Source organism: Phocoena phocoena, chromosome 16 (assembly GCF_963924675.1).
Source record: "Phocoena phocoena chromosome 16, mPhoPho1.1, whole genome shotgun sequence".
NCBI lineage: Eukaryota > Metazoa > Chordata > Mammalia > Artiodactyla > Phocoenidae > Phocoena > Phocoena phocoena.
Window position 1 is genome coordinate 18,991,270 of NC_089234.1, and position 6,000 is coordinate 18,997,269.

Below are 6,000 nucleotides of genomic sequence, written 5' to 3' on the forward strand. Positions count from 1 at the left end.
ATATATACACTACCAAATGTAAAACAGATAGCTAGTGGGAAGCAGCCGCACAGCACAGGGAGATCAGCTCAGTGCTTTGTGACCACCTAGAGGGGTGGGATAGGGAGGGTGGGAGGGAGACGCAAGAGGAAGGAGATATGGGGATATATGTATATGTATAGCTGATTCACTTTGTTATAAAACAGAAACTAACACCATTTTAAAGCAATTATACTCCAATAAAGATGTTAAAAAGAAAAAGATATGTTTGCTATACATGCTTATTTCAAGTTAAAGGAATATATACACATTCCAAATTTTTTAGGAATACCAGGCCTCATAATTAATCTGCTATACATAGATATTGATTAGTTTGTTACCAATGAACTCTAAGAACTAGTACTCTAACATGCAAACAACACAGTTTTGGTTTAAAAAAAAGACACGATTGACTTATTTTTCACACTAAAACATATCTGAAGGCAGATAAATCTGCCATTTCATCACGTAGGCATCTGTAATTACTGTTCTAAGACTGAGATCAGGAGAAATTTTTTAACATCTTTATTGGAGTATAATTGCTTTACAATGGTGTGTCAGTTTCTGCTTTATAACAGAGTGAATCAACTATACATATATCCCCATATGTCCTCCCTCTTGCATCTCCCTCCCACCCTCCCTATCCCACCCCTCTAGGTGGTCACAAAGCACCGAGCTGATCTCCCTGTGCTATGCGGCTGCTTCCCACTAGCTACCTGTTTTACATTTAGTAGTGTATATATGTTCATGACACTCTCACTTTGTCCCAACTTACCCTTCCCCCTCCCCGTGTGTCCTCAAGTCCATTCTCTATGTCTGCGTCTTTATTCCTGTCCTGCCCCTAGGTTCTTCAGAACCTTTTTTTTTTTTTTAAGATTCCATATATATGTGTCAGCATACGGTATCTGTTTTCCTCTTTCTGACTTACTTCACTCTGTATGACAGATTCTAGGTGCATCCACCTCACTACAAATAACTCAATTTCATTTCTTTTTATGGCTGAGTAATATTCCACCATATATATATGCCACATCTTCTTTATCCATTCATCTGTCAATGGACACTTAGGTTGCTTCCATGTCCTGGTTATTGTAAATAGACCTGCAATGAACATTGTGGTACACAACTCTTTTTGAATTATGGTTTTCTCAGGGTATATGCTCAGTAGTGGGATTGCTGGGTCCTATGGTAGTTCTATTTTTAGTTTTTTAAGGAACCTCCATACTGTTCTCCAAAATGGCTGTATCAATTTACATTCCCACCAACAGTGCAAGAGGGCTCCCTTTGGGAGAAATTTTTAAAATCAGCATTTTCTATAATGAGAGAATTACTTTTATAATCTGAAAAACCCATTCTTTTTTTTTTTTTTAAATCTTACCTATTTAAGAAAGGAATAAGTACAATGATATTAGCATCTCTATATTTTAGACCTTGGTTTCAAAATGGCTTAAAAATTATTAATGCTGGAAGGTTCTGGTTGATGAAATCAGTTACCTTTTATTTAGACAATTAGTGATAAAAATCAACTGTTATTTGTAAAAAAAAAAAAAAACTATCAAAATATATTTTCATAAAAACTATGACCAGAAGATTTAACCAAATGTGATTTCAGAATCTCTCTGGAAATATTTTTTAAATAGTGGTTTAGAGTACTTAAGTATTTAACTGTTTAAGAATTTATCTGTTTAGGTAACATAGGTTAGATGTAAGTCCTTCCAGCCATTTATAATCATTTCCCCAACAGTGTGACCTTTTTTTAAGATATAAAGTGCACAAATTAATAAGAATGACTAATAAACTAATTACAAAAAAGCATTTAGTTTTTATATAACATAACCTACTGTTAGTTGTCATTTTAGAAAGACGGTATGATGCCTCCTGAAACTCAAAGGGAAAACTGACTTTTAAATTCCTCAATATATACCATTCTAACATCTTACAAGTTTTACAGCCCTTTTCTCCAGAAAACTTCTCCTTTCTCCTACCAACTTCAGATTTAGGGGAAAAAAATGAACCTCAGAAATAAGTACATAGAGATAATGGACATATATACACTACCAAACGTAAGGTAGATAGCTTAGTGGGAAGCAGTTGCATAGCACAGGGAGATCAGCTCGGTGGTTTGTGACCGCCTGGAGGGGTGGGATAGGGAGGGTGGGAGGGAGATGCAAGAGGGAGGACATATGGGGATATATGTATAGTTGATTCACTTTGTTATAAAGCAGAAACTGACACACCACTGTAAAGCAATTATACCCCAATAAAGATGTTAAAAATTAAAAAAAGATATATATACAAAAATAGTTTGCAAACATAAACATTTAGTTTCCTCCAGGACTGAAAATGCCTTATCTGTTTCATTTCAGTATATGAATTACATGCTATAGGAAAGTGAAAATGTCACATGATACGTGTGTGAGATTTTTAAACTGGAGTTACATTTAAAAAATCATTTTCATTCTTGATACAAATATAATCTTCAAGAGAATACTTTCTGCAGAACCTAGCTAATAAAGGAAATGATTATAACTAATGTTTTAAAAGCCCTTTATAATTCAAAAAGAATTTTACATGCATTATTTCATGTACCTCTCCGAACAATCTTGAGGTAGGAACTCCACTTTGCATACAACTAAACAGATTCAGAGAAGGTAGATCACTAATCTCTCCAAAGAGAGATAGCTGCTCACTGGAAGAACCAGGATTAGAACCCAGACCTTCTAAATCCACTACTGTTTGCACAAGTTCAACGCAAGACTTTAATATCCCACAGGAAGACTTTTCTAGGGTTAACAGAGAGAAGCTTACTAAAACACAGACCCCTACTGTTAAAACAAATTTTTAAATACTGCTTTTCAAACACTAAAAATAATACCTAAACTATTACACAAAAGACAGGCAAAGAAAATTATCAGGTAATTGACTACAAATAACTTACCAGGTTTGTTTTTATTAAATATTTATCACAACAACAAGAAAAAGTCCTGTCTGGGTCTTTTGGCAATGATAACACATTCAAGAACTCAGGCACACTTGACAGCAACACAGGTGTTTTAAAAGAGTTTACAGAAAGATAAAGATGTGCTCCCTGTTTTTACTCTCTTCAAAGTAATGACGGTTTCCAGTTACTTAACAATCCTTAAAATTTTTGCCCCAAACTTAAATGTAAAGCAAAAAATCTAAACTCCACATCCTTCATACTAAACCATAAAATTAATTTTCAGTAAGAAAACAAAACTGTAAGTTAGACAAAAGACTGAAATTAAACATTGTTTTCATTTCTCCAATGTGTTTCACAGAAACATACAATCAGAAGTATTCAATTGCCAAGACATTTACTAAAAGAGTCTGGCTTTCCCACCTCACCTCCCCCCAAAAATCTATTTCCTGAAATATACCTCATAAACCACTTCGACATTTTTTTGGAGTCAAATTTAGGCCATATATTAACTACCACTTGTATTCATTCCAGGGCTACAATCATAGCTAACTAGCCATTTAAAACAAAATCAGCTAAAAGCATTCGACCACAATGATGCAAAAATAAGCAGGAAAGAAAAATATCATTTATTTTTGCACTCCTAGCAACCATGTTTCCTTTCTCATTACTACAACAGAAAAACCAATCAAAATATAACTCAAAGACGCTTGCTGAGATATTACGGAGTTTAATAAACCTGGAATAAAGTAAAGTTAAGGGCATAAATACCAATAATTTACAACACATCTGCAGTGGTCCTTTTTTTAAAAAAAAGTGAAGGGTGGTTCCTGAAAAGCCTTACATTAGCAAAAATGCCAACATTCTAAAATTTAACAGTGAAAATGCAACAAAAACACAGGCGGTGACTTTTTTTTCCCCCAGAGGAAGGTGCATTTTTAATCATCTGTAGATATCACACAGTTGCTAGCTACGCGGTCAGTTCTCACTAGGGCGTAAGGAGACAGGCGATTTTGACGTCTGCAGTTTTGAAGCTCTTGGAAAAACAAACACCCTCCCCTTGAACACTGCAGCACCAAACTGACAAATGCAGCCTATACAGCAAGCGTTTCACAGAAGGGGGCTCCCTTCCTGCCTTTGTTTTCTCCTGGAAATTTCATTTAAACTAAACAAGCGACCCTTTACCCGACGTGGGGGGGGGGGCTCTGCGAAGTACGCGCAGGGCCCGGGCGGCGGGCACGTGTCCGCCTCCCAGAAGCCACTCCCGCCGCGCAGGCCGGGACTCTCGCAGCACCCATTCAAGGCCGACCCCCGGGGGATGCTGGACCGGGGCGGCCGGAGGGCCGGGTCTGGGAAGACGGGTCGGGGCCCCAAGGAGGCCAGGGGGCGGGGAAGGCGCAAACCTTCCTCACAGGATTTCAGTCAGGCCAGAAACTCGCCTCCAGACGCCCACCCCCAGAGGAAAATGAAAACTCGGCCTTCTGGGGGACGAGGAGCCCCTCGCCGGCGAGCGCCCCGCGCGCCCCTCTAAGCCCGGAAGGGGTCCGGGAGGCGGCGGGCCGGCGCCGCCACGCTCTGGGCCCAGGCCTCCTCAGCCCGGGGCGTTGGGGCCGGCGCGGCTGGGCCTGCCGAGCTCCAACGAGGCAGCGGACCCCTCCCCGCCGGCTCGGACCAGACCTGGCCGCGGCCTCCACGCCCCCTCCCCCTCCCAACGAGCGGCTGCCTCCGAGAAGAGGCAGGGGCTGCGGGAGAGGTCGCAGTCGTCCCAAGCGCGTGAGCCGTGCCGCCGCTACTGACCCCTCAGGCCGCCGCCGCTCGTCCACGTCCCTGGTCCGCCGGCCCCGACACAGCACCTCAGACCCTGCAGCCGCCTCGAAGCGTCTCGGGCCAGTTTCGCTCTGTTTTTGTTTTGTTCTACCCAGTAACACGGAGGCGACAGGTCAGCGTTTATTGGCCGAGGTGAAGAGCTCTTCTGGCCAATCGTGACGGTAGAGCGGGAGTTGCGGAGGGAATGGGAGGGAAGTGAAACGTGGAAAGCTGGGCAAGGGCGCGGGAGGGCGCATGCGCATCGGGCTCCGGGGCCTGGCTGGAGCGGGAGCAAGAGCGGGGAGGGAAGCTGGAGTGGGGGGAGGCTGGGAGGTGCGGCGGGATAGAAGTGTGGGAGAATTGGGCTCCGGACTAGGCTGAAGCCGCTCACCCATTCTCCTCACAGGCCGGTCGGACTAGGCTGAAGCCGCTCACCCATTCTCCTCACAGGCCGGTCAGAAACTCGGCGGAAGCAAAGGCTTTGGGCTTCCTGAGGAGCCCTGCCTCAATTTCCCGACACTCCTCAAGGGGATACCCTTAACCTCTACATTTCCTTCTCCCGCTGGCCCCTGCTCTCTCCTTAGCTCCTACTGTGTGCAAACCCCATGCTAAGAAGATTTGCGAATGTGCTCTGTCCTTTGAGGTTGAAATCACTCCCATTTCGTAGATGAGGAAACAGACTCAAAAACTCTTTGAAGTCCCGTTGCTAAGTATGCCTAATCGGGTCCCTGGGGTTCAAACTCACACACGTATATGGAATCTAAAAAAAAAAAAAATGGTTCTGAAGAACCTAGGGGCAGGACAGAAATAAAGACGCAGATGTAGAGAATGGACTTGAGGACACTGGGAGAGGGAAGGGTAAGCTGGAACGAAGTGAGAGTGGCATGGGCAAATATACACTACCAAATGTAAAATGGATAGCTAGTGGGAAGCAGCCGCATTGCACAGGGAGATCAGCTCCGTGCTCTGTGACCACCTGGGGGGGTGGGATAGGGAGGGTGGGAGGGAGACGCAAGAGGGAGGAGATATGGTGATATATGTATGCATATGGCTGATTCATTTTGTTGCGCAGGTGAAACTAGCACAACATTGTTAAGCAATTATACTCCAATAAAGGTGTTAAAAAAAAAAAACACATTCCCAGCTCCAAGGTTGAGGTTTTCAACCATGGCTATAATTTCTTCATTGAACCTTTGGCCTCCCGTGGCTGTTCTGTGCATCTTTTCCTCCTGGCTGCG